The following is a 26,072-nucleotide window of genomic DNA, read 5'->3' as shown; positions in this document are numbered from 1 at the left end:
CCTGGCCAGGTTTCTGGAGATAACTGAGTAAGATCCTCCATAGCTTGGTGGCTGTTAGGGTCTTGGCCAAGCATTTCATTAAAGAAATGGCTTAATCAAGGCAGCCCACCATTCCACTCCTTCAGAAAAGACGAAACCATTCAATTCATGTAGCAGAAGTAGCATCGAGGATTCAAAACTTCACTCTGTCACTTTGTGTAAAAGTTACCTTAATCTTTCTGAGACATGTGTATAAAATGGTAATAACACCTTTTATGTTCAAGTGTGATAAGATTATGTTTTTAAAGTTAATATTAAAGTGGCACATAGGGATTCTAATAATAATAGCAACAATAAATAACTAACATTTATTGAATATTTATTTCATGCCAAGCACTGTTCTAATCACTACATTTGAACTCATTTGTAAATTACAACCATCTGAAATAAGTACTTGTATTACTCCCATTTTACAGACAAGGAAACAGGTTCAGAGGGGTGGAGCAAAGTGCCCATGGTCACAAAACGAGTTCAAATCAAAGTTGAAATTCAAACCTAGTTCTGTGACTCTAACACCTGCCGCTGATGCTATGGTCATTGCCTTTGTTGTTTACTAAGAGCCTGCTGTGTGAAAGTTATGAGTGCCACAGACAGTAATAACACATGGGCTTATCCACAATAAGTTTGCAGTCTAGACCAGATATGGAGATAAGGCCTCTGCATTAAAGAGAGGCTAATACAAGTGCCCACTGGGTCGCTCAGAAGTTCAGGGAGGAAGCAGGAAGTCCATGGAGAGGTTGGAAATTACATACCCTTGGCTCATTTAATACCTTGTGTCTTCAATAGACTTACCTTCAGTTCCTGGGCCCTTCAATGGACCATGGACTTTAGAGTTATACTGCATGGGTTCTGGTCCCTGCTATAGGGTGGGGTAAGTCATCTACCCTCTGTGAGCTTTATTTTCCTTATCTATCAAGTGAGGACAATAACAATACTTCCCCCTCCAGTGTTCCCGTGAAGACTACTTGAGCAAACACGTGTAAATGATACAGCACATGTTCAGCACTCAATAACATGGCAGCATTTATGATTATCCTTTTTTTACTGCTCCTGTGGAAAGTGGGACCCCCATCATCTTATTTTCTGTGTGCGCTCAGATTCAGATTTAGAAAGTAGTAATTCCCACCCCCACTGGCCAAATGGAAGGAAGGAAAAAGGAGAAGAGGGAGGGTGGGTTCTTGGGTGTGCACGGGCAACTCAGCAGGGGCTTGGGATGATAAGGCAGGTGGGAGGGTGGACCGGAGCCCAAGTACCGCAGAGCTGGAGGAGAAGGCAAAGAGCTTCCTCTCCAACAGGAGTAGCCATTCTGAGCAGCCTTGCTGTATCTGCAAAGCTTCTTCTCCTGGATTCAGCTAGGAAGACTGAGCATGGTTGGGGGATTGATGGATTTATGGGCAGTTTGATAAAAAGGGAGAGAGGCATGAGCAGGGTGGAAGAGAAACTAGTATACATGAAGCCCTTTTTTGTGTCAAGCACTGGGCTGGGTGCTTTCACCCATTCAACAAGTATTTTAGTATTTATGCCTAAAATGTGCCAGGCCCTGAATTTGCCACTGATGATCCAGTCTTAAACAGGACAGAGAGATATGAAAGATATCCCTGCATTGCATTCCATTTCTCGGAAGACAGACAATGAGAGAGATAAATGAGTGAAATGTTGAGTATATTCAATAGTAGTAAGTGCTGTGAAGTAAAATAAAGCAATAAAGTAGTATTTTCAGAGAATGCTGGAGGTGTGACTTCTATTTTAAATAGGATGGTCAGGGAATGTGTCACTGAAAAAGTGACATTTCAGCACATAACTCATTTAATAGCTACTATATCAAGTAGATACTGTCATCCCCATTTTCTGCATGAAGTAATTAAGTGGGGTAAGTGGGATAGGATATTGGGAGACACTCCTCCCTGGATCTCTTATGCTCCTATACTTCTTGTTGGGCATGCCAAGAATGCAAGGCCCTGGCCACTCTTTTCCAGGGACATTTCCCAGGGTTGTATTACTAGTTGCAGTGAGCAATTTTCAGGGGTGAGGTAACGTGGCCTCTGGGACAAAGAGTGGGCATCCTTACTGCTTGCTACAAAATTCTGGGCTCCCCAAGCTTACTCTCATTGTGCCACAGCTGTGATGTAAACCGACTGCATATAAAGCATGAATTTGGGTCCCTCTGTGTCATCCCTATGGGACTTGGGGACAAGGGCAAGTGACACAAACTTGCTGATGGTCATGTTGTTTGATGTGTTGTGAGTAATACAGTCCGTCTCTGATTCAGACGTCTTGTATTTTCTTCCAGCAATCATAAAACAGTAACAAGCTAAATTATTTGCTTGTAAGTGGGGTAAAATCAAATCCAAAACCTGACAGGAATACAAGCTATTGAGAATCTGTGATGTGCCACACACCCACTTTTACACACTGCACATATATAGCGAACAAAATAGACAAAAATCCTCTCTTATAGAGTGCACACTCTGTGGGGGCAAACAGACAAGGGTACAAACAAATAAGATGATTAGAGATTGTGATCAGCATTGTGAAGGAAATAAGCAGGGCTAAATGACCGTCAATATCTTCATCTGTAAAATGGAGCCAATATTAATACCTACCTCTCAGGATTGTTGTGAGTGCCCAGCTCATGGAAAGTCTTCAACAAATATGGGCTTTTTTTTTATTATTTCTTTTTTCCTTCTCCCATGGAAATGACGAAAGAAAATAGCTTCCTGCTCTACTTTGTAAGGGCTAAGGGTGGGGAGAGAGCTGCAGGAGAAAAGAGGCTCATTGCCATCTGAGGAACTTTTTGCTGATCAATATCTGGGAACCAAGAATTTGAAATATTACAAACAAAAAAGAATTGGAATTATAATTATAGCCCTTGGAATTACAGCCCAACTCGATGATTTGGTGCACTCGTTTCACACAAAGGTATGCACTGAAACTGCAGCCTCTGCTGAATGATTCCGGCCCCAGGAGCTCCCCTTCTCCTCTTCCCTTCTCCCAGTTGCTGCCCAGGGCCTATCTTGTCCAGGGCCAGCCAGGCAGGGCTGGGCTGTTGAGTTCTGTCAGTGCAGGATGTACAGAACCCTTGCAGACCCCTCTTCCTTCCCCTCCCACTTCTACCAACGAAACGCAGCTGCTTCCTCTCTGCCCCAGTGCTGATCCTGACAGCAGTGTCTCCAGCTAACTTCCCCCTCTTCAACCTCTCCCCAGCACCTGTGTCAACATGAAGCTCACTGACAGACCCCATTCCAGTCTAGATGCAGCAGACAGTAACAAATGGTGGTTGCTGTCATGTGAAGGGCTGGAGTCCTATTTTTCTTTCTGAGCCATCATACGAGAAACTATTTCAAGGACCCATTTTGTACCTTGAATACATCCCTCTCCTTCAATAACTCACCCAGACATCGCCCTAATAGCTCTGTCTCCCTAAAGAACAAATAGCTAGCCTCCCATTTTTCTAACCCATTTGCTGCTGCAGTCCGTGTATGTTCAAGTGATGGTTGGTGATCAAGTGGCTAATTCACAATAATGATGGGACCTCATGTCTTTGTTGCAGGATTTACTCCCATGTATCATATTTTAAAAGCCTTTCTGAGAATTTTGGATTTTGTTTTTTGGTTTTTTAATTCTTTAATATATTTTTTTAAATTTTTATTTCAATAGCTTTTGGGCTGCAAGTGGCTTTTGGTTACATAGATGAATTATGTAGTGGTGAATTCTGAGATTTTAGTCCACCCATCACCCGAGTAGTGTACATTGTACCTAATGTGTAGTTTTTTATCCCTGGCCCCCCTCCCAACCTCCCCCTTCAGAGTCTCTAAAGTCCATTATATCACTCTGTATGCTTTTGTGTACTCATAGCTTAGCTCCCACTTATAAATGAGAACATGTAGTTTTTGGTTTTCCACTCCTGTGTTACTTCACTCAGAATAATGGCCTCCAGCTTCATCCAAGTTGCTGCAAAAGATTATTTCATTCCTTTTAATGACTGAGTAGCATTTCATGGTGTGTATATATATATATATATATATATATATATACCACATTTTTTTAATCCACTCATTGGTCGATGGACACTTAAGTTGGTTCCACATCTTTGCAATCGTGAACTATGCTGGTATAAACCTATGTGTACAAGTGTCTTTTTCATGTAGTGACTTATTTTCCTTTGGGTAGATATCCAGTAGTAAGATTGCTGAATCGAATGGTAGATCTACTTTTAGCTCTTTAAGGAATCTCCATACTGTTTTCTATAGAGGTTGTACTAGTTTATATTCCCACCAGCAGTGTAGAAGCATTCCTTTTTCCCCACATCCATGCCAACATCTATTGATTTTTGACTTTTTAATAATTGCCATTCTTGCAGGAGTACAGTGGTATCTCATTGTGGTTTTAATTTACATTTCCCTGATGATCAGTGATTTTGAGCCATTTTTGTTTGTTTGGTTTTGGTTTTTGTTTTGTTGTGGTTTTTTTTTTTTTTTTTTTGAGACAGAGTCTCATTCTATCACCCAGGTTGGAGTGCAGTGGCTCCATCTCATCTCACTGCAACCTCTGCGTCCTGGGTTCCAGCAATTCTCGTGCCTCAGCCTCCTGAGTAGCTGAGACTACAGGCATGTCCGGCTAATTTTTGTATTTTTAGGACAGATGGGGTTTTGCCATGCTGGCCAGGCTGGTCTTGAACTTCTGGTCTCAAGTAATCCACCCGCCTCGGCCTCCCAACCTATTTGTATATCTTCTTTTGAGAAATGTCTACTCATGTCACTTGCCCACCTTTTAATGGGATCTTTTTTCTTGCTGATTTGTTTGATTCTTGTAGGTTCCGGATACTAGTCCTTTTTCAGATAGGTAGTTTGCAAAGATTTTCTCCCATTCTGTGGGTTGTCTGTTTACTCTGCTGATTATTTCTTGTGCTGTGCAGAAGCTTTTCAGTTTAATTAGGTTCCAATTATTTATTTTAGTTTTTGCTGCATTTGCTTTTGGGGTCTTGGTCATGAATTCTTTGCCTAGGCCAATGTCTACAAGGGTTTTTTCGATGTTATCTTCCAAAAGTTTTATAGTTTCAGGCATTAGATTTAAGTCTTTAATCAATCTTGTGTTGATTTTTGAATAACATGAGAGATGAAGATTCAGTTTCATTCTTCTACCTATGGCTTGCAAGTTTTCCCAGCACCATTTATTAAATAGGGTGTCCATTCCCCAGTTTATGTTTTTGTATGCTTTGTCAAAGATCAGTTGGCTGTACGTATTTGAAAAGCCTTTCTGAGACTTTTGAAAGAGGTCTTCATTATATGGACATGTACCCCTTTTTCTGTGATGTCTGGAACTGGGGTAGCTGGCAGTGGTTCAAGATTTTTCTCTGAACTGTGTGTACTTTGAGCTTCCCCAGACCTTGCCAGCCTGCAGGTATATAAAAGGTCACACAATCTCTCACTCTTCCAAATTTTGCCAGCTCTTGCCTTTATCTCTTATGCAGAATTTGGCCTCTAACAAAGGACCCCTTAATAATATTAGAGTCCCCAAGGGATGTCTGCTTCCTGCCAGGGGCTGCTCTTGCTGCCCTTCTGTTTATCCCTTGGTGCCTGTGCTAAGCAACCCTGCATCCACTGGGCACTGCTATCTGCTGCTACAGCTGAGGCACTGGGGCCCTTGAAATGCCAAAGCTAGGCAATATATTATTATGGATAGGAGGAAAATGTCTCTCTTCCCTTTGTGATACTTTTTGTTAGAGGCACAGCCAAGCTGGCATGCTTATGTGCTGATGTCCTACTAAGGTTTTTTAAAGAGACGCCTCTTCTCTTCCACCTCCTTTTTCTCAGAAGATGTTGAAATTATTTCAAAGGCAGCTGGACCAGAAGACATACACATCTGCATTCAGAATTTCCCCTTCCCTCCCAATACTAAGGATTTCTTACTGGATCCAACTTTCTGTGCCTGGTTTGTGTTTCCCTCCGAGTGAAGTATGTAAATCAAACTTCAATCCTGTATATACTCCAACACACCAACATCACCTGTGTACTTTTTTGTCCTTCTCTCCACAACAGCTAAGTTTAAAAAGATGAGAAAAAGACAATGCAAAGGTGAGGGCACGCAAGTGGCCCTATGTCTAGTTTGCCGTAGTAGTAAAACTTCTTCAAAGGCTGTATACTTGTGTCAACATCAAAGAACAAAGAAACATGTGTGATGGCAGTTTCTGGTCAGAAGCAAAATGTTTTCTGTCTCCTCACAAGAGAACTTCAAGCTCAGGCAAGAGGATATTAATTAAAAGATTGCACAGGCTATTTTGAAATTGAATAGGGGAGGAAGGTTCATTAGATGGCCTTTGTTTTGGTCACTTTGGGCTGCTATAACAAAAATACCATAGATTGGGTGGCTTAAACTACAGACACTTATTGCTCACACTTCTGGAGGCTAGAAAATCCAAGATAAACGTTCTTGGTGAGGGCTCTCTTCCTGGTTTGCAGATGGCTGCCTTCTTGCTATGCCCTCACATGGTGGAGGGAGAGATCATCTCTTTGTGTCACTTATAAGGACACTAATCCCATTTATGACGGCTCTACTTTCATGGCATAATTACCTCCTAAAAGCCATACTTCCAAATCCCATCTGCAACGCTTTAAATATTGTTTGTCCCCACCAAAACTCATGTTAAGGATTGGCTTCCAACCTGGCAGCATTGGGAAGTTGTGCCTTTAAGAGGTGATTAGTTCATTAAGATGGATTAATGTCTTTCTCATGAGACTGGGTTGGTTCTTGGGGAAGTGGATTCATTCTTAGCTTGCCTGTTGTGTTTTGACCTTTTTGCATGTACTGACTTCCCCTTCTATTCTCTGACATGTTTTGATAAAGCCCTCACCAGAAGCCAACCAGATGCAACTGCCCAATCTTGGTCCTCCCCGCCACCAGAACTGTGAGCTAAATAAATTTATTTGCTTTATAAATTACCCAGCCTCAGGTATTCTGCTGTAGCCACAGAAAACAGAATAAGACACACCATCACATTGGAGATTAGGGCTCCAATGTATGCAAGTGGCAGGGGGTGTTATATTAGTCAATTCTCACACTGCTATAAAGAACTACCTGAGACTGGGTAATTTATGAAGAAAAGATATTTAATTGACTCACAGTTCCACAGGCTATAGAGGAAGCATGGCTGCAGAGCCTTCAGGAAACTTACAATTATGGCAAAAGGGCGATGGGGAAGCAGGCACATCTTCACATGGTGGCAGGAGAGAGAGAGAGAGAGAGAAAAGGGAGAAGTGCCACACACTTTTAAACTATCCGATCTCATGAGAACTCGCTCACTATCATGATAACAGCAAGGGAGAAATCCGCCCCCATGATCCAATTGCCTCCTACCAGATCCATCCCCCAACACTGGAAATTATAACTTAACATGATATTTGGGGGGGGGGACACAGTGCCAAACCATATTGGGAGGGCAGGGAGGAGACACAAACATTTAGTCCAGAGTAGCCTTCAAGGCCTGTTATAATCCTGCTGCTTAGAACAGTGCAGTATTTTCCAAAGTGTGGTAGGCAAACCACCAGCGAGATATGAGATGATTATTAGTCATACCCAGATGAACATTTATAATAAGCAGTTATAGGTATATTAGTATAATTTTCTTCCATTTAGGGTACTTGATACTGGATTTCAATTTATGGCAGTGACATAGATTTTCCTTTTAATGAAAGTTTAAAAGTTGATTCAAAAATATTAAGGAAATAATAGTGTAGACACAATGCAGTACTATTCAGCCAAAACAAAGAATGAGATCCTGTCATTTGCAAAAACATGGATGGAACTGGAGAGTATTATGTCAAGTGAATAAGACAGGCACAGAAAGACAAACATCACATGTTCTCACTTATTTGTGGGATCTAAAAATCAAAACTATTGAACTCACAGACATAGAGATTAGAATGGTTACCAGAGGATGGGAAGGAGAGTGGGAACCTAAGGGAGGGAGGTGGAGATTGTTAATGGGTACAAAAAAATAGTTAGAATGAATAAAACCTAGTATTTGATAGCACCACAGGGTGACTATAGTCAATAATAACTTAATTGTACATTTTAAAATAACTTAAAGAGTATAATTGTATTGTTTGTAACACATAGGATAAATGCCTGAGGGGATGGATATCCCATTCTCCATGATGTGCTTATTTCACATTGCATGCCTGTATCAAAACATCTCATGTACCCCATAAGTATATATATCTACTATGTCCCCATAAAAATTAAAAATTAAAAAATTTTAAAAAATAGTGTAGGCAGTACATGATATGGCAAAAATCATGAAGGTGGTATTTGAGAGTCTGGAGTCTGAGAAATGGTGGGGTAATGGTTTAAAGCTTGAGCTTTGAAGTCAGACAGATCTGGTTTCCAGCACTGACTCTACTACTTACTAGCTGGGTGATGTTGAGCAGATCTGTATGTGCTTAAATATAGTGCTAGGCACCCAGATTTGACCAAAGCTTCACACTACTGAAAGCCTATGAGGACCCACCTCAAAGGCTACAGTTGTCCCTCCCAAAAGAAAAAGGCAGCCAGTGCAAAGTACCTCAGTGGGAGCTGATCTAGGGCTGGCCTTAGACCCCAGACCTGATTTTAGAGTTGTGTGTGGAAGGTCATTTTATAAAGTGCTGCCCAAATGCCAGCTAAAACTCCTCTAGCCCTAACTGTAGATGGTTAATCACATGCCGGAGTGTCCTAGTCTGACAATGCTGATGAGTCTTTAGCCCCAGTCTGGCCAACAGTCTGGCTCAAGCCCATTGGGCCTCTCTTCTTAAGCCTTGCCTCTACCATGCTTTTGTGAACCAAGCCCTCATATCATCTGAGATTAGGGGGAAAGGAAGTAATTGGAAAAAGGCCACTCATGTCTACCACAGGTGGCCTAACAGTGTCTCAGAATCACTGTACTCCAGGGTTTCTTGGGAACAGAACAGAGGGGCAGAAATGATCCACACTCACCTCCGTTCCACATCTTTTTATTACCCCATAAAACCACCCAGGTGCCTGTGCCTTTCAAACAACTCCTGAGCACAAAACCGTGGGAAGAGTATTTAAAGTCTATTGAGGGTGGTTTGTGTTCTTCTCAGGGACCTCACTCTCAAGTAGGCCAACTTGCCCTTTAGTGCTGTGAACAGGCTAAGGTAGGTAAGTTAGCACTAAGCCTTCCCAGTCCAACTCCGAAGAGCACGTGGGAAAAACTCTTTCCTTACAGGAGCCTGCGAGACATCTGCAGGGAAAAAAACAGCCCCTCCTTTCAGCTCTCTAGTCCAAAAGCTACTTTTGCCAAGCATTGATGCTGCTTCCGGTTCGATCTGTCTTTCACTTGAATCTGCATCATTTCTCTTATTTAAACAGCCAAGTGAGGTCCTGGTGGTCCTCTCTCATTCCCATATTTGGTTTCTTTATTTCCATGGGAATAAGCATGAGGCCTGTAAGCAAGCGTCCTTTTTGCTTTCTCCTATTGAATATTCTACATGTAGTGGCTTCCTTTGAGTCCTACATTTTTGTTTATCAGGTTAAGTTGACTTTAGGCTGAAAGTTTCAAGGGCCTTGACTGATTTGGGTTGGCTGTTGGGAAAAGAGATTTAGAGTAGAATAAAGTAGTAGGGTTTTCTAAGGCACACAAAAAGGAGAAAAGATAAGTAGGGGACAGGGCTCCTGAAAGACCAGCTGTTCCATCCAACTCCATCTTTATACACACTATCAGTAGGGGCTTATTTAAGACAACATTCCACCTCCACCCCCCCACACACAATTCAGCTCATTAGGGGGTCTACTGGCTTCTCAGAGCTCCAGCAGTACTGAGGGAGATGACTTAACTCCAGCCGCTAAGGGTGTCCTAGTAGCAGAAGGCTTCTTAGGCATTTTGCCTTATTAAGCAGACCAACAACATGGTGCTCCAAGGGATAATTACCTGGAAATAGGGTTGCCAGATACATTTGGGATATGCAAATGCTAAAAAAAATCTCTTGTTTATCTGAAACTCAAATTTAAGTGGACATCCTATATTTGTATTTGCAAAATCTGGCAAATTAGCAAATTTAGCAAAACCCTACCCAGAGACCCCATATGCGACTCTAAATTATCCTCTGACAAAGGGGTGAGAAATAAGGGTCCCCCAAGCTAAAATGTACTTTTTTCAAATTGTCTAATGAGAGTCAAACTCTCCAGCCCTAACCCCAGTCCCCAAACATGCAATAAGAACGCATGACTAGTTTTTCTATGTTAAGAGCAGCTGGCTATATCCCTGGCTCCAATTTTCACTTGCCCTAGGTTAATTGTCCACTTTTCTCACACAAAATGAACTCTTCCCAGGTGAACTCTGCCATCTGCAAGTTTTAGAGAAATGTGTAGAATGTCTCTACATGAGGCTAGGCATGGAGATAGTCACTTAGAGGTCTCCAAGAATGTTCTCTGATTGCTCCCCATGGAATCAGCAGAGTTCAGGAGGAAGAAGGAGGGAATTATTGTCCAGCCTTTCCCCTGTGACTTCTAAGTCCATCTCTTCAGGCCGCTGCAGCCTGCAATCCCTAGCCTGGCTCCAGTAGCTTTGTTGGTGGAAACATCATTTTGCTCACAAAGACAGACTGAGATTTTCATTTTATTAAAATAAAAGAAATTTAAGACAAGAGTTTATGAATATTCAGAAAAGCAGCATATTGCATGATATAAGACATATTTACATGCCACAGAAGGAGCACAAATATTGTACTTCCAGGATGCTTTGAAAGGTATTGGACTGTTCATTGTTTACTAGCCTCCAGGCATTATTACACAAACTAGCTTGGGAAAAATGGTGACTGCTACAGAGGCTTGGAAAATGTATAGGACACTTTCAGATTTAAAGCTGCTCCTCCCAGTACTACTTGGCCCACAGGGAAAACAGACAGGCAAGGTGGTGGGCAGGTGGGTTTCACTGACACCTCCCGAAAGGGACATCATCTGAAAGTGACCGCAGGCCTTGAGGATCTGGCTTTACAATTGTCAGCAGCTCATAGATTAAGTTTTAACAGAGGAATCCTGTCTGGTTATGGCTCCCCCAAGGCACCTAAGCTTGAAGTCTCTCACCATTTTATTCATTTAATCAACAAACATTTAATGAATTTCTATTGTGTGTCAGCGAAACTGAGAGGGCAGTGGAAAAAACTGACATAATCCCCAAACTTGTAGAGCTGAGGGACTAATGGGAGACACAGACAAGGAAATGAGCAATTACAATACATGATGTATAAGTGTAAGTGCTGGCTGGGTGCGGTGGCTCACGCCTATAATCTCAGCACTTTGGAAGGCCAAGGCAGGCGGATCACCTGAGATAAGGAGTTCAAGACCACACTGGCCAACATGGTGAGAACCAGTCTCTACTAAAAATACAAAAATTAGCCGGGCATGGTGGTGCACGCCTGTGATCCCAGCTACTTGGGAGGCTGAGGCAGGAGAATTGCTTGAATCCAGGAGGTGGAGGTTGAGGTGAGCTGAGATTGCACCACTGTACTCTAGCCTGGGCAGCAGAGTGAGTGAGACTCTGTCAAAAAAAAAAAAAAAAAAAAAAAAAAAAAGTGTAAGTGCTATAGGAGCACAAGGAAGAACCCCTCACCCATTCCAAGAGCGTCTGGGAAAGGACCCCTATGGAAACTGAGGTCTGAACTGAGGCCTAAACGATGAAAAGGAGTTAAGGGAAAAAAGCTGTTTTAAGCAGAGGGAACATGTCCCAGTGACCAGAAGGGAATTTGAGGAGTAGAGGAATGGAGGCATGGAGTTCGAGGGCTAACCATCATCATGCATAGCATTTAGCTAGGATGTCCTGTGTGCCAGTGCTTTGCTAAGCATTTAGCATACATTGTCTCATTGGAGCCTCACAGCATCCCTCAGATGAGGCACAGGGAGATTAAGAGCCTTACCAAAGCCAAACCTCTGGTAAGAGATGAAGCCAGAATTGAACCCCAGCCATCTAGCTCCAGAGCCAACATTCTTAACCTCCACTCTATAAAGCCAAATCTATATCTCAAATGAATACAATAAATGGTGGAACTTCAGCACAGGACTCTAGCCTTCACTCCTGGAGCCACCAACCCCAGCCATAGGTCCAAATCTATCCCAGCTTCTGGCCCTTTTCTGACCTCAGAACCTCTGTCCAGTCCCTGGTTTCTTGCCAATTACCCATGCCCAGTCATGACTCTCCCTTTCCGCTAGATCCCTGGTCAGCATGTCAGGTTCCCAGAGCTGAGACTGACTCCCTAATTCTCAAGAAAACTAAAGTCTTTCTTGCCTCTGAATCCCAGTTCCTAGTCCCGTCTTATCAGACCAACGGGTATCACACTATGCTTACTTCTCCGGATTTCTTACTATTCTGGTTTCATTGACATCTGCAGATCGCTTCCATGTCTCTGTATTTCTGGCCGATCTCTAAGGTCTAGCCATCCTCAGTCTAGCCTGACCCGAATTGGGAGGAGAGAAGTAGAAAGAGACAGAGACTTGTGAAGGCAGGAAGGGCAACTGTATGAGAGGCTGAGCGAGTGGAGAGATTTGAGAATATGGGTAGGGCTGAGGCTGAGAGCCCAGAAGTAGAGCTGGCTTTATTCTTAGGTGGAGTATGTGACCCAGACCCTTCCAAAATACCCTATTCCAATAGCTACTTGGGGGAATGAAATCCCTTTAAGAGGATGTTTGCAAAGAACTGAGAATATAGAGCTCAGGTGAGGAGAAACACCTACTGTGCTTAATGTTACAGTAGAGTACATGCCTTTGTAAATGTTACTTTGGTTGAGGAGGACACTCAGTATCTGAAAGAAAAAGGGAGAGAAACTTGTAGTGAAGAATTGTAGCCAAAAGGGAGAGTTCAAGAATATCCACAGGCATAGATATCCCAACCAGGCAGAGATGACAGCTTGACTCAGGTCCAGCCTTGCCTAGACATAGTGCCTTCATCATACTACAGATGTGGTTTCTTTTTGGATGTGGTTTCTGACTTTATTTTAGCACATGGCCCTGACAGAAAACTTAACATTATCTGCTACTTATTACGCACTGCCCTGTAAGACCACCAAATGTGTGATAGTCCCTACAATATAGGAGCCAATTGAAGAGTTCATATTTTGGGCAACTCTGCTCCCTTTTTCCTACTCCAGAGTTTAGGGACAGCTGTTGAGCAAATGGAGGAGGCAGTTAGCAACTAGCCCAGGGCTTCTCAAATTTTTGTGTACACATGATCACCTGCAGGTCTTGTTAAAATGCAGATTCTGACTCAGTAGGTTTGGGGTGGGATTCAGAGTTTGAATTTCTAACAAGCTCCAAGGTAATGCTAATACTATCAGTTGGGGGGGACACACTTTAGATAGCAAGGCTATTTCTGCCATTCTGCATTCTGATACATTAACCTGCTTCTTATTAACCTGTGAAGTGCTGAACAAATATAAAGGAATCATATTGGACTTGTATTTGATGAACCTGCCAACACTAAATAGAATGAACAAATAAGCCCCATGAAGGAGAGAGATGAAGTGGTGGCTGCCCATTAACAACAACAACAACAGTAAAATTATACAGGCCAAGAGGGAGAGTTATATTTTCCCCAAGTTTCCTACAGCTGTTTATTGGTCATGGGGCACATAAAACATCTTATGAATGTTTCACTGCCGAAGAAAAATTGCTTCAAGCTGAGCTAGGAGTTAGGTATTACCATGGATATGAATATATTTTCACAGTTCAGCTCAATTACCACATTGTTTATCATGTTGCTTTACAACATTGCAGACTATTAAAGCTACTTTTTCATTTTACAATATAGGAAACTAAGGCTGGCCAGGCAGGTGATTCAATTTGCTCAAAGTCACATGGCTAGTTAGTATCAGAACTGAACTAGAACCACCCAATGAGCACAGCGCTCTTTCTACTGCAAGGATTTGTTAAAATAGTGTCTGAACAGGGGAAAGATTTTAAGTTAATTGGTCACAAGTGGTCCCCATACCCTGCTGTGGGGAGGTTAGCGGAGGTTCCCTGAATAAAAACATAGTTTGGGACTGGAGAAGAAATTTTCCATGCTCTCGGTCACTCAAACAAATAGACATCTTTTTGAGTATGGATTACCCATTTGTTTATTCAACAAACACTTGTTGAGCCCTGTGCTGGGTGGGGACAGAAATTTTTTTTAAAACCCACAGTCCCTGCCTTGACAGAGCTTAGAATCCACTAAGGAGAGACTGATGTATAAATACTAAGTTCAATAAACTCCCATAGCTATAGGGCGGGCACAAGAGATGGTTTCAGAAAGGAAGTAATCAGCCAAAAAGGAAAGCAGGCCAGCTAATCACTGAGAGTGATGTGAGGCAGAAACTTAAGCGCAGTATGGTCAGAGTTTAGTGTAAAGAGGGAGGGAGGGATCTTTGTAAGCTACAGAGTTCAAGGAAGGCGTTTTGGAAAAGTAAGTCTAGAAGTAAGCTTTGGAGTATGTGTAGGAATCATATAACCAGAGAGGATACTTCAGATGAGGAACCGCATGAGCAAAGGTATAGATACAAGAAATTATATGGCCCTTTAGATATTAAGTTTAAAACTGTTCTTAAATCACCCTTCACCTTTTGCTTCTCTTTTGCCTTTCCTGTAAGTACCTCTGGCCAGCAGGTTACATTTGAATTGTTTCTTTACTCTCCAACTTCACCCTTCATGCTCACTGTGCCTCTGGTAGTCTGCAAGGCCACCATGTACAGTTGTGCATGTTGTTCACTGCACAAAGGATACCCAGTCATGGAGGTGAATGGGGGCTGAAATCCATACTGCACTGTACTCACCAAGTAATGCTTTCTTTTCCTAGTTTGATACATGTGTGCTTGCTAGGCCATGCCCCCAACCCAAAAAGGAGCACTTTTTCCAGTTTATAGAAAGGTACCCTAGCAGTGGCTGAGGCACTAAATCATATGTAGATGAAAGGTAAAGAAATTAGGTAAATAAGATTTATCTCTGATTTGTTCCAGCTTCGTCTTTACAGCTGAAGCCACTAATGAAGCCACTGCAGTTCCACCACAGTTTTTATACTAATCATGACTAAAGTAGGAAAAGTGGCAAGAGCCCCAGGGACCCTTCAGGGAGCTTAGAACTGTCAATTTCCTGTATCCTGCATGAGCTGACCCAGAGATGACCCATGCCTGATGTGGCTCCCTTGATTTCATTTCCCTCTAATCCTAAACTGGATGACTAAGTGGTACCATTTCCCCTGACTCAGTTATTCTTTCTCATAGGAAAACTACATTTCTGTATGACTCACAACCAAGCTTATTCCTTATTTCTTATCTCCCCTACCTGGCAGTACCACCAAAATCATCCTTAGAAATCAACTGGACACTCACTTGCCATACTCACCTACCATGGTTGGTAGTCTTGTGCCAAGTCCTGACTCCCTTTCCCTTCCCACCTGTCCTGTGCCACCAAGAGCCACTCTTCCCCACAAACTACCAATCAGAGCTTTCAGACCTCGAAGTTTCCCTGGCTTTATCAGGCTTAAAGGGCTAAGCCTCTATAATATAAAAACCCAATAGTATAGGGAGTCAAAGAACTCACCACTTGTCAAGTTTCTCTCCACTTGACAGTCCAGAGCACATAGGTAGCCTACTCAGCTCATTCAGTCACTCATGGACTTGAGTTGATTCCTTCATGTTTCTCTGCCCTTCTCTAAGGCAACAGCCTTATCTGCCAGTTTCAGGCTATATAAACAAGGCTGAGTAATGTGTGTTATGGGCACATCCATATTTCTTCTGTTAGTGGAAAAAAGTAAAGAGGAGCACATGTGCAAAGTTTAAAGGGCTGGGCCTAGAAAAAGCACACATCACTCCTACTCACATTTCACTGGTCACAGAGCCACACCAGACCACAAGGGGGGCTGGAAAATGTACATAAATACCTAGCTGGACATCCTCACCCCGGCTACAGGTCTATTATTAAGGAAGATGCCAAACTATCAGTAAAAAGCATCTATTTTGTCATAATTTTTTACCCAAGATAGAAACTTGATGATCAAGTATAATAAAGTTCAACCAATTTAAATAGAATCAAACTTAATGTATTAATAAATGTGTTTAAAGCAAAGCATATACTTTTCCCTTAGGCACTGTTTCTCAAAGTGTGGTGCATGGACTCTGGGTGATCCAGGGCCACTGATCATTCCCAGAAACCTAGCCAGTGACAGAGGAAAAAGCAATAATATTATTTCTTTACATACCTTCCACATATTTGAGATGTAAGGCTAATTATGATTACATTCTTTTTGTCAAATTACATTCTTAACAATCCTTATGTATTTTTTTTTTTTTTTGAGACAGGATCTTGCTGTGTCACCCAAGCTGGAGTGCAGTGGCGCGATCTTGGCTCACTGCAACCTCCACCTCCCAGGCTCAAGCAATCCTCCCACCTCAGCCTCCCGAGTAGCCGGGACTATAGGCATTCACCACCACACCTGGCTACCTTTGGTATTTTTTTGTGGAGACCAGGTTTAGCCATATTGCCCAGGCTGGTCTTGAAGACTTGAGCTCCAGTTAAGAGAATAAGCTTTCGGCTGGGCGCGGTGGCTCACGCCTGTAATTCCAGCGCTTTGGGTGGCCAAGGTGGGTGGATTGCTTGAGGTTAGGAGTTTGAGACCAGCCTGACCAACATGGTAAAACCCCATCTCTACTAAAAATACAAAAATTAGACAAGCGTGGTGGCACATGCCTGTAATCCCATCTACTCGGGAGGCTGAGGCAAGAGAATCGCTTGAACCCAGGAGGCAGATGTTGCAGTGAGCCAAGATCATGCTACTGCACTCCAGCCTGGGTAACAGAGCAAGACACTGTCTCAAAAAAAAAAAAAGAAAAAAAAAAAGAAAAAACTTTTGAGGAGGTCGAGGACCCCGAGAAATGAGGTGGTTTGCCTAATGTCAAGCACTGGTTGTGCAAACCTGCAGCTGCCGTGACAGTTTCTGGCAGTGAGTCTCTGACACGAACGGCTCCCTCTGTTCAGGGAGGACCCGGGCGCCCTCACTTTGAGTCTTGGTCTTTCTTTTCATCTAAAAGGGCGGAGCGGATCCCCAGCTTTTTCAGTTCTTCCACCAGACCCCCATCCTGGTGCATCTGCAAAAGAATGTCACAGCCCCGCACAAACTCGCCGTTGAGGTACACTTGCGGGATGGTGGGCCAGTTGGAATAGTCTTTAATGCCTTGTCGCAGCTCGGGGTCGTCCAGCACTTCATAGGTCGCGTAGTCGCGGACGCCGTGCACCCACAGGATTTGCACCACTGCGTTGCTGAAGCCACACTGGGGTTGCTCCGCCGTCCCCTTGAGGGAAAACGACCACTTTGTCCTTCACCAGCGCGTTCAGCCGCTCTGCCGAAACACCACCGCCCACACCCGAGCCCGCCGCTCGGCCCAGGGACCCGCTCATCCCTGCACGCTCGCCGGAGCCCACAACGGCCCAGGTCTTTGGCTGGCCACCCAGAGCTCTCCTCGGCCCACGGCCGCTTTTACATAATTATTAATCAAAGTACAGTTAACCCTGTGATAAACCAATTGAATATTTTGAAAGCAAGCACGAAGTAATTCTTTGCTGTATGAAGTTGATGAATATTGTGACGAAGGCAGGGAAGATACAAAAGCTATGGGGGTTTCATTCAACGTTATTAGACCTCTTGGCAAAACAAGTACAAATCACTTCATTGCCAAGAAGCTTATAAAACCAGGCACAATATCAATGACAAAGTGACTTAGAGAAAGCAGAGCGAGTCATCATCAGCAGAATTTTTATAACAACGTCATAGGACATCCGTAATATCTATGGTACACAATATAAAAGGCAATTATTATCACATGTGGACACCAGCAGATATTCTACTTTAGAGACAGGCAAAAACACTGATATGCAGACTCTTGGCGTAGGAGTGGTATGTACGCACACAGACACACACATGCACACACACACAAACACACACCAGAGAAGTGCTCCACATTTTTGACCCTGAAATCCCATGCTATAAGAGAAAAGGGTTTTTTTTTTAAATTATGCTTGTTACCTTAGATACAGATTTTCATGCAGTTGTTGTAAGAAATACTGCAAAGAGAAACCATGTACCATTTTCCCGGTTTCCCCCAATGACAGTGTCTTGCAACACCATACAGTATCACAACCAGGATATTGGCATTGATACAGTCAAGATACAGGATGGTTCCATCACCACAAGAATCCCTCATGTTGCCCTTTTATAGCCACACCCGTTAACTCCACCTCCACCCGCTTCTTAACTCCTAGCAACCACTCACATGTTCTCTATTTTTATAATTTTGTCATCTCAAGGATGTTATACACTTGGAATCATATATAATTGGGTCATTGCCTTTTTCACTTACAATTTTTATAAATCCACTCAAGATGTTGTACATATCAATAATATGTTCCTTTTCATTTGTGAGTAGTGTTCTATGCTATGGATGTACCACAGTTTGCTTAACCATTCACATGTTGAAGGACATTTGGGTTGTTTCCAGTTGGGGGCTATCAGGAATACACTGTGGTGAACATTTGTGTACAGGTTCTTGTATGAACATAAGTTTTTATATCTCTGGGATAAATGCCTATGAGTGTAATTGCTGGGTTGTATGGTTGTTGCATGTTTGGTTTCATTAGAAACTGTCCAACTCTTTTCCAGAGTAGCTGTACCATTGTACATTGCCACCAGCAATATAGGAGAGATCTAGTTTCTCCTCATAAAAGGAAAGGTTTTTAATTTAGTTAACAAGTGGTTTTTTTTAACGAGTCATGAAGTAGATTGGAAAAGGGGCACTGCGGCCAATTCTGAAGAGCATTAACCATGACTGCCGCCCAGAAATATGTAGCAAATAATAGAGGTTGCACCCAAATGTGAAGCCACTCACGACTTGATTAACAATGATCAGCAACATGCCTTCTGATCACAGTTCAGTATTGAAAAAAACAAATATTGTGAGTATAATAAAAGTTTGGCCCCTAAGAAGATGTCTTCCCAGCATGCTGTACAAAGAAATAAGCAGTAAATACTAATCTCCACTTTTCCACACTAAGCATGCCAGCTGTTGAGAGAAGCTGCTCTCCCATAACTTTTTGATACAAGGAATAGGGAAAGGGACCTTATGAAAATGATAATGCCACTAAAGAGCATTCCTCATATTCAGATGCCTTGCTCAAGACGTATTTTATAGCCACATTTTCAGAATATTAAAGAACCTGTAATTATTAGTTCTGTGGTGAAATACTGCCATGTTTAATGTTAAAGATAAAATAATCAGAATTTTTTAAAGACTGAACTATGGTGCGAACAGCTTTGTCACTAAGAATTTGATTCTGTCCCAACATGTGGAGACTTTATGCACTTCTTGAAGAAAGAAATCGACTATATATGATTGGGTATATGTAAATATCACGTTCAAGTTTTTCAGTAGAACTTGTAACCACACTTTTGAACCAAATGCAGTCAAAGTGGTAATTTAGGAATGCACACCCATTTGTTTCCCAAGTTCAACTATTTTGTCTTCTATCCTTTGAGTGTGATTTGTTCAGGGACTTTAGTATCTGATGGAGTGCTTCAAAGTATTATCAGGGAACAGTCCTTGTAATATCTAGCTTTTTGGATGTATAATGTCTATAGGTTTGATAAGGCCACTAAATACTTGAGGCAGTTCCCAATGACCTAGGATTCTGAATTAGAATTTTTAACTTTTTATTATGAAAAACTTCAAACATGTACAAAAGTAGAGTAGATAGGATAATGAATGTCCAGGTATTCACTACCCAGATTCAACAGCGGAATAAATGCTTCTGGCGCCCTACATCACAGCCTCTTTCTCCACCTTGCTCAGCCAGAGCTGCGGTAGACAGTTCTATGTAAGCTCAGACTCACATCACCCTAACAAACAGTATCCTGCCCCAAAATCAAGTTTCTCTCTTCTGCTTCTGCCCTCAAGGCCTTCACGAAAGCCAATCCACATGAAAACACATCCCAGCCTTGGAGATAACCCTCAAATGACGGGGACAAGAACTGGTGGATGAGAGCTGCAACCTCTCATCCATCAAAGGGAGAGTTCTGGGAGATGTTCTATAGCTTCCCCCAAGCAGTCTAACCAGAATTCAGCCCTTGTTGCCCAATGCAGCAACCTCATAATGCACCTTTGCACTGACTTTTTTTCTTTCTCTAATTCTCCTTACTACCTCACTCCTTCTTCCTGGAATAACACCCTAAATATACTAACTGCACCCATGTCCTTGCCTCAGACTGCTGTAGAGGAATCCAACTAAGACAAATAGTTTAAAATGTTTTAGCACATATACACCATGGAATACTATGCAGCCATGAAAAATGATGAGTTCATGTCCTTTGTAGGGACATGGATGAAGCTGGAAACCATTATTCTCAGCACACTATCACAAGGACAAAAACACCAAACACCGCATGTTCTCACTCATAGGTGGGAACTGAACAATGACAACACTTGGTCACAGGAAGGGAAACATCACACACCGGAGCCTGTTGTGGGGTGGCGGGAGGGGTGAGGGATAGCATTAGGAGATAGACCTAATGTAAATGATGAGTTAATGGGTGCAGCACACCAACGTGACACATGTATACATATGTAACAAACCTGCACGTTGTGCACATGTACCCTAGAACTTAAAGTATAATAATTAAATAAATAAATAAAAATAAAAATAAAGTTTAGCATTCTTATTTCACCTATCCTGTAATATTGTGGAGCATTTTAAAGTGTTTTAAAGCTTGACTTTTTAAAATTTAATAGAAATAGGAAGGAAAGAAATCAACTCAACATGGAAGCTGATCTGTGATCAAGCTGTGTGTCACCAAGGTAAACCTATATACCTTGGTGAATTATTGCCCCTAAATATCATCTCTTTCCTTAATATAAAATCATTATTAAGTACATTATTTTAAATAATACTTTAATGTGATGGTGAAATGAAAAATATGATGGAGATTCATTTTAGTTTACTTCAAGGGTGGTCTGTGTCAGCAGGGTGCCCTTTTTTTCCCTGAGACAGAGAGACAGAGTCGTGCTCTTCCACCCAGGCTGGAGTGCAGTGGCACAATCATGGTTCACTGCAGCCTCAAACTTCTGGGTTCAAGTGATCTTCCTGCCTCAGCCTCCCAAGTAGCTGGGACTACAGGTGTGCACTACCACACTCAACTAATTTCTTTGTGTATCTTGTTGAGATGGGGTCTTCTATGTTGCCCAGGCTGGTCTCAAACTCCTGGCCTCAAGCGATCCTCCAACCTTGGCCTCCCAAAGTGTTGGGATTACAGGCATGAGCCACCATGCCCAGCCCAGGATGCCCATTATGTGGCTCTTGAAAATGAACTATGAGGCCGGGTGCAGTGGCTCATGTCTGTAATCCCAGCACTTTGGGAGGCCAAGGCGGGCGGATCACCTGAGGTTGAGAGTTCAAGACCAGCCTGGCCAACATGGTGAGACCCTGTCTCTACTAAAAACACAAAAATTAGCCGGGCATGGTGGCATATGCCTGTAATCCCAGCTACTCAGGAGGCTGAGACAGGAAAATCGATTGAACCCAGGAGGCAGAGGTTGCAGTGAGCCGAGATCGCGCCACTGCACTCCAGCCTAGGGGACAGAGCAAGACTCTGTCTCAAAAAAAAAAAAAACTATGAGAAATGCTGACTGTTCAAAAACTCCCCAGGGCTGTTCACAGGAGTCTGTGAACTTCATCAAAACTTATGCTGATGTGTGTGTATCCACATGTTCAGTCATTTTCCTAGAGGAAAAAGTCAGTAGCTTTCACCAGATTCTAAAGCAAGTCCTTGACCAAAAAAGGGTTAAGAACCACTGATGAAGGGATATCGGGCACTATGACCTCTGAGTATGGATGACTTTATTGTAGAGAGAAAGCGCTTCTGGAACTCTTTAAATCATTCTACATGGCTGATCATCATCTTCACCAAATTGCACAGTTAGCCTCATTATGTGAATCTAACTAGAATTGATATGATTACAATAAAAGGATTTTTCCTGCTCAAGGTCTAGTTTATAAAGAAATTGAATTTTCCCCTCAAGCCTTCATCTATAATAAAAGGATTTTTTTTTCGTTCTCAAGGCCTTGTTTTCAACATCTGGATTACATGATCTGGTTCCAATATTTTCCTCAAAGCTATCTCTCCTAGCCTCAAAGAACTTTTGAGATTTTGCCAGTCAACAGGAAAAACATTTAGATTACAATACGTGCTCTTTCCAGACTAGCCCTAGTTCTCTCAGATATTTCTGTACCCTGAACTGGTACACTTCCAGGAATATGAGGGATTTTGCATCAGCTGTTGATGAAATAATTCCTTCCACCTGTGTCTTGTCCAGTCCCTAAATTACTAACTCAGAAAGGAAGTTGGAAAGTTAAAGATGCACACTTTCTCTAAGGAGCCTTAATTAGGTTTGGCATTTGAGTTTGTGGTGTTTTTCTTTCCCTATTAACAAAGGACTATTTGTACATCATAAATAGAAGTAGAGGAAGAAAATGATGTCTTAAATCATCCACTTAAAAACCAAGACAAAAATGGTACAGGTGGCTTTTTAAAAGAAGGAGGAAAAATCCCCTCCACATAAGCCCTTTTCTTGAATAGGCCTCTAACCAGCCCTGGTGCAGCTGCAAGGATGCATTTAATGATTCTGTGATTTATTGCTCTACAGAGGATATTCTCAGCCATCATCTGCAGAAGAGGCCCTAGCAATATGTAGAATGGGAGACTAAGAACATATTGGAATGGGCTAAATTTTCCATGTGGTTTCCATTTTCTTTCTTATTGTACTTCGAAAGCATTTTTTTTAAGAAAACGATTTTTAGCCATCACAAATATCACAAAAGCACCCTGCCCCTAGGGCAGCTTGCAGCAGGCCTGAGCCAGAAACTGTGACTAGAAAGAGAAGGAGCTCAAAACATCCTCCATCTTGAAAGGTGAAGCTTCCTAAAGCCAGTTCTGGGCACAAAATCCTCTCTGATCTGAAGACCTATGACTTCTATTGGGTGTCCCCAGACTAAGTCACAATTGTAAGGTAGTAAAGAGCAGCCAATATCAACTGAGCACTATGGGACACCAAATGCTCTGGGTCATTTACATGGATTATTTCATTTAATACTCAATTTATTGTCTCCATTTTACAGATGAGGAAACTGAGAGCTGAGAGAAGTTAAGTCACTTTACCCAAGGGCACAAAGCCTATGAATGGAAAGCTAGGATTTGATCCCTGGTTTGTATGATTTCAATAGTAGTGCTTTTAACTACTACACAGTTGTCACCCCTTTCTTTTCTTCTAGGGTCCCTCCCTGACCACAAATATAATGTCAGGAATTCCTTATACTATCCCCTAGCTACCTAGGAACTAAAACTACAGTAACCATCTATGCCTGTCCTCCAGAGTAATGCCCCATTGTACAAAATTTCCCATGTTATCTAATATCTCCCCATGGAACTCTGGGTTTCCCATCAAATCTTTCAATAAAATTATGGCTTTAAATAATAAAAATCATTTCAGGTCCTCCTAATACTAATTGATAAATTTTTCTTGTATATATCCACCTACCCACATAAACACGCATCCTCTTATTCTACTAGTTCACCTATATTGAGTATTACTATGTGCCAGACATCAAGTTAATCACTTCACATGAATCTTCTCATGTGCTTCTCCACAGTAACCCTATGAGGTAGCTACTATTATTACATCGGTTTTACATATGAGAAAACTGAAGCTCAGAAAAGCTCCGAAGTTCAGAAAAGCTCCAAGCAAGTGGAGGAGTTAGGGTTTGAATTCAGATGTGTTTCACTTGAGAGCCCAAACCCCTAAACCACTACATTCTACTTCCACTTTTCTTAACAGTGATAAGTCATGTTGATAGTACATACTAGTCATCTAATGTGGTCAAAATAGCCCTTTACTTCTGTGGAGTTCCTCCCAAATCCCACAGCCCCAGCATAATTATGAGAAAAACATAATACGAATATCAGTGGAGGAACATCTTAAAAAATACCTAACCAGTACTCCCCAAAACTGTCAAGGTCATGAAAAAGAAGGAAAAAATTCCAGGTGACATCTATGAAAATGATGGAGTAGGGAACTCCTGTGAAAGTTCTCAGAATCAAAATGGAGTCACTGTGGAAAAAAAAAACAAAAAAAACCTGACAAATAGAGCCAGGGAAGACCATGAAGGGAGGATTCTCATGCATAAATGACAGATAACAAGAACTTTCAGAAAAGACTGCAAAAACCACAACCTTGCACAAAGGCCATCACAACCTCACACACACACAAATACTTCTGCAAGGATATCTGCCCATCAGCTGCCTGTCCAGCCTTGGAGTGATGCCACCCTTGTTACTGATCCTTGTAGCCAAGGATAAGTATCTCCAAACAATTAAGTAATCCTCATTTTTCTTTTAAAAACTGTCTTCATCTACCTCCCCAAACACACACATAGTTTACTATGACACATATTATCATTGCAATGCTCTATTCCTGAATACATATCATTTTCTTTTGGAGGGCCTCTCTCTGTTTGTTATTTAGGTTGACATAAATGGTGTGCAGAAGTGGGACCTGGAAAAGACCTCTATCAGAAGGAATTGGTGATTATTGGAACTAGTGTACAGTACTCACTTGAGCCCTTTGAGCTCTCTGCTTCTGCAGCCTAGTTTTTCTGCCCTGATGAGTCTTATTTTTTTTTTTTTTTTTTTTTTTTTTGAGACGGAGTCTCGCACTGTTGCCGAGGCTGGAGTGCAGTGGCACGATCTCAGCTCACTGCAAGCGTTCGCGCCATTCTCCTGCCTCAGCCTCCTGAGTAGCTGGGACTACAGGCGCCCGCCATAACACCCGGCTAATTTTTTGTATTTTTAGTAGAGACGGAGTTTCACCGTGTTAGCCATGGTGGTCTCGATCTCCCGACCTCGTGATCCACCCCCCTCGGCCTCCCAAAGCCCTGGGATTACAGGCTTGAGCCACCGTGCCCGGCCCCTGATGAGTCTTCTGTCAAGCCAAGCCTCTCTCTTTTTGTAGATGATTTTGACTTTATTCAGGACTTGATAATAAGGCCACCTTAAAAAGAGACCTTGCATTCCTCCTAGGATGGTAAAAGACTTTTTTTCTTTCTGGTATAAAGACAATGTCCCTCTGGTTTGAGTACTCTAGTTTCTGTAGAAGTTACACCCTGTCTGTGAGACATGTCTTTTTCTGGTGAATTTACTTTTGGTTCTTTCTACACACCCAATTTAATATTTTATTTGATCTCCATGCTTCATTTAAAATTCTTATGAGCACTCTAATTTTGATTTCACTTTGGTTTGGTTTTGCATCTCTATAAATGATTTCTCTCTTTTCCCTTACTTGTTTCTAAAAATCTTCTGAGAGCAAAAATAAAAAATTGTAAATGGTGGGCACAAGGAGGCTAGTCAAAGGCCACTAGGGTGGCTGGGCATGGTGGCTCATGCCTGTAATCCCAGCAGTTCGGGAGGCCAAAACAGGAGGATCACTTAAAGCCGTGAGTTTGAGACCAGACTGGGCAATAAACCAAGATACCCCCATCTCTCCAAAAAAAAAAAAAAAAAAAAAAAAAAACTAATAAAACTAAAAGTATTTAACAGCCACTAGGGTGATCACCACCATCTAAAACATTAGTCCAAACTCCTGACAGTCTCTAATGGGATTTATAAGATTTTCTTTGCTTTTAAGAGATTAATAAGAAATGGAATGAGATTCTTAAACATTAAGGCATGCCAGGTTTTCTGGGATTCCAGCCAGGTATATTAGAGATTCTAGTGCACATGGTTTGTTTGTTTGTTTGTTTTTGTTTTTGTTTTTGTTTTGAGATGGAGTCTCACTCTGTCACCCAGGCTGGAGTGCAGTGGCACAATCTCGGCTCACTGCAACCTCTGCTTCCCAGGTTCAAGCGATTCTCCTGCCTCAGCCTCCCAAGTAGCTGGGATTACAGGCGCCTGCCACCACGCCCAGCTAATTTTTTGTATT

At 42.1% G+C, this 26,072-nt stretch overlaps 1 pseudogene; it reads right to left on the bottom strand.

Annotated features, from left to right (window-relative positions):
- Positions 1-16,979: 16,979 nt before the first annotated feature.
- LOC129024181 (glutaredoxin-related protein 5, mitochondrial-like) lies at positions 16,980-18,257 on the bottom strand (annotated as a pseudogene).
- Positions 18,258-26,072: the final 7,815 nt, after the last annotated feature.

Source organism: Pongo pygmaeus, chromosome X, assembly GCF_028885625.2.
Source record: "Pongo pygmaeus isolate AG05252 chromosome X, NHGRI_mPonPyg2-v2.0_pri, whole genome shotgun sequence".
NCBI lineage: Eukaryota > Metazoa > Chordata > Mammalia > Primates > Hominidae > Pongo > Pongo pygmaeus.
Note: the sequence above shows the minus strand (reverse complement) of the source record. Positions and strands in the feature narration are given on the sequence as shown.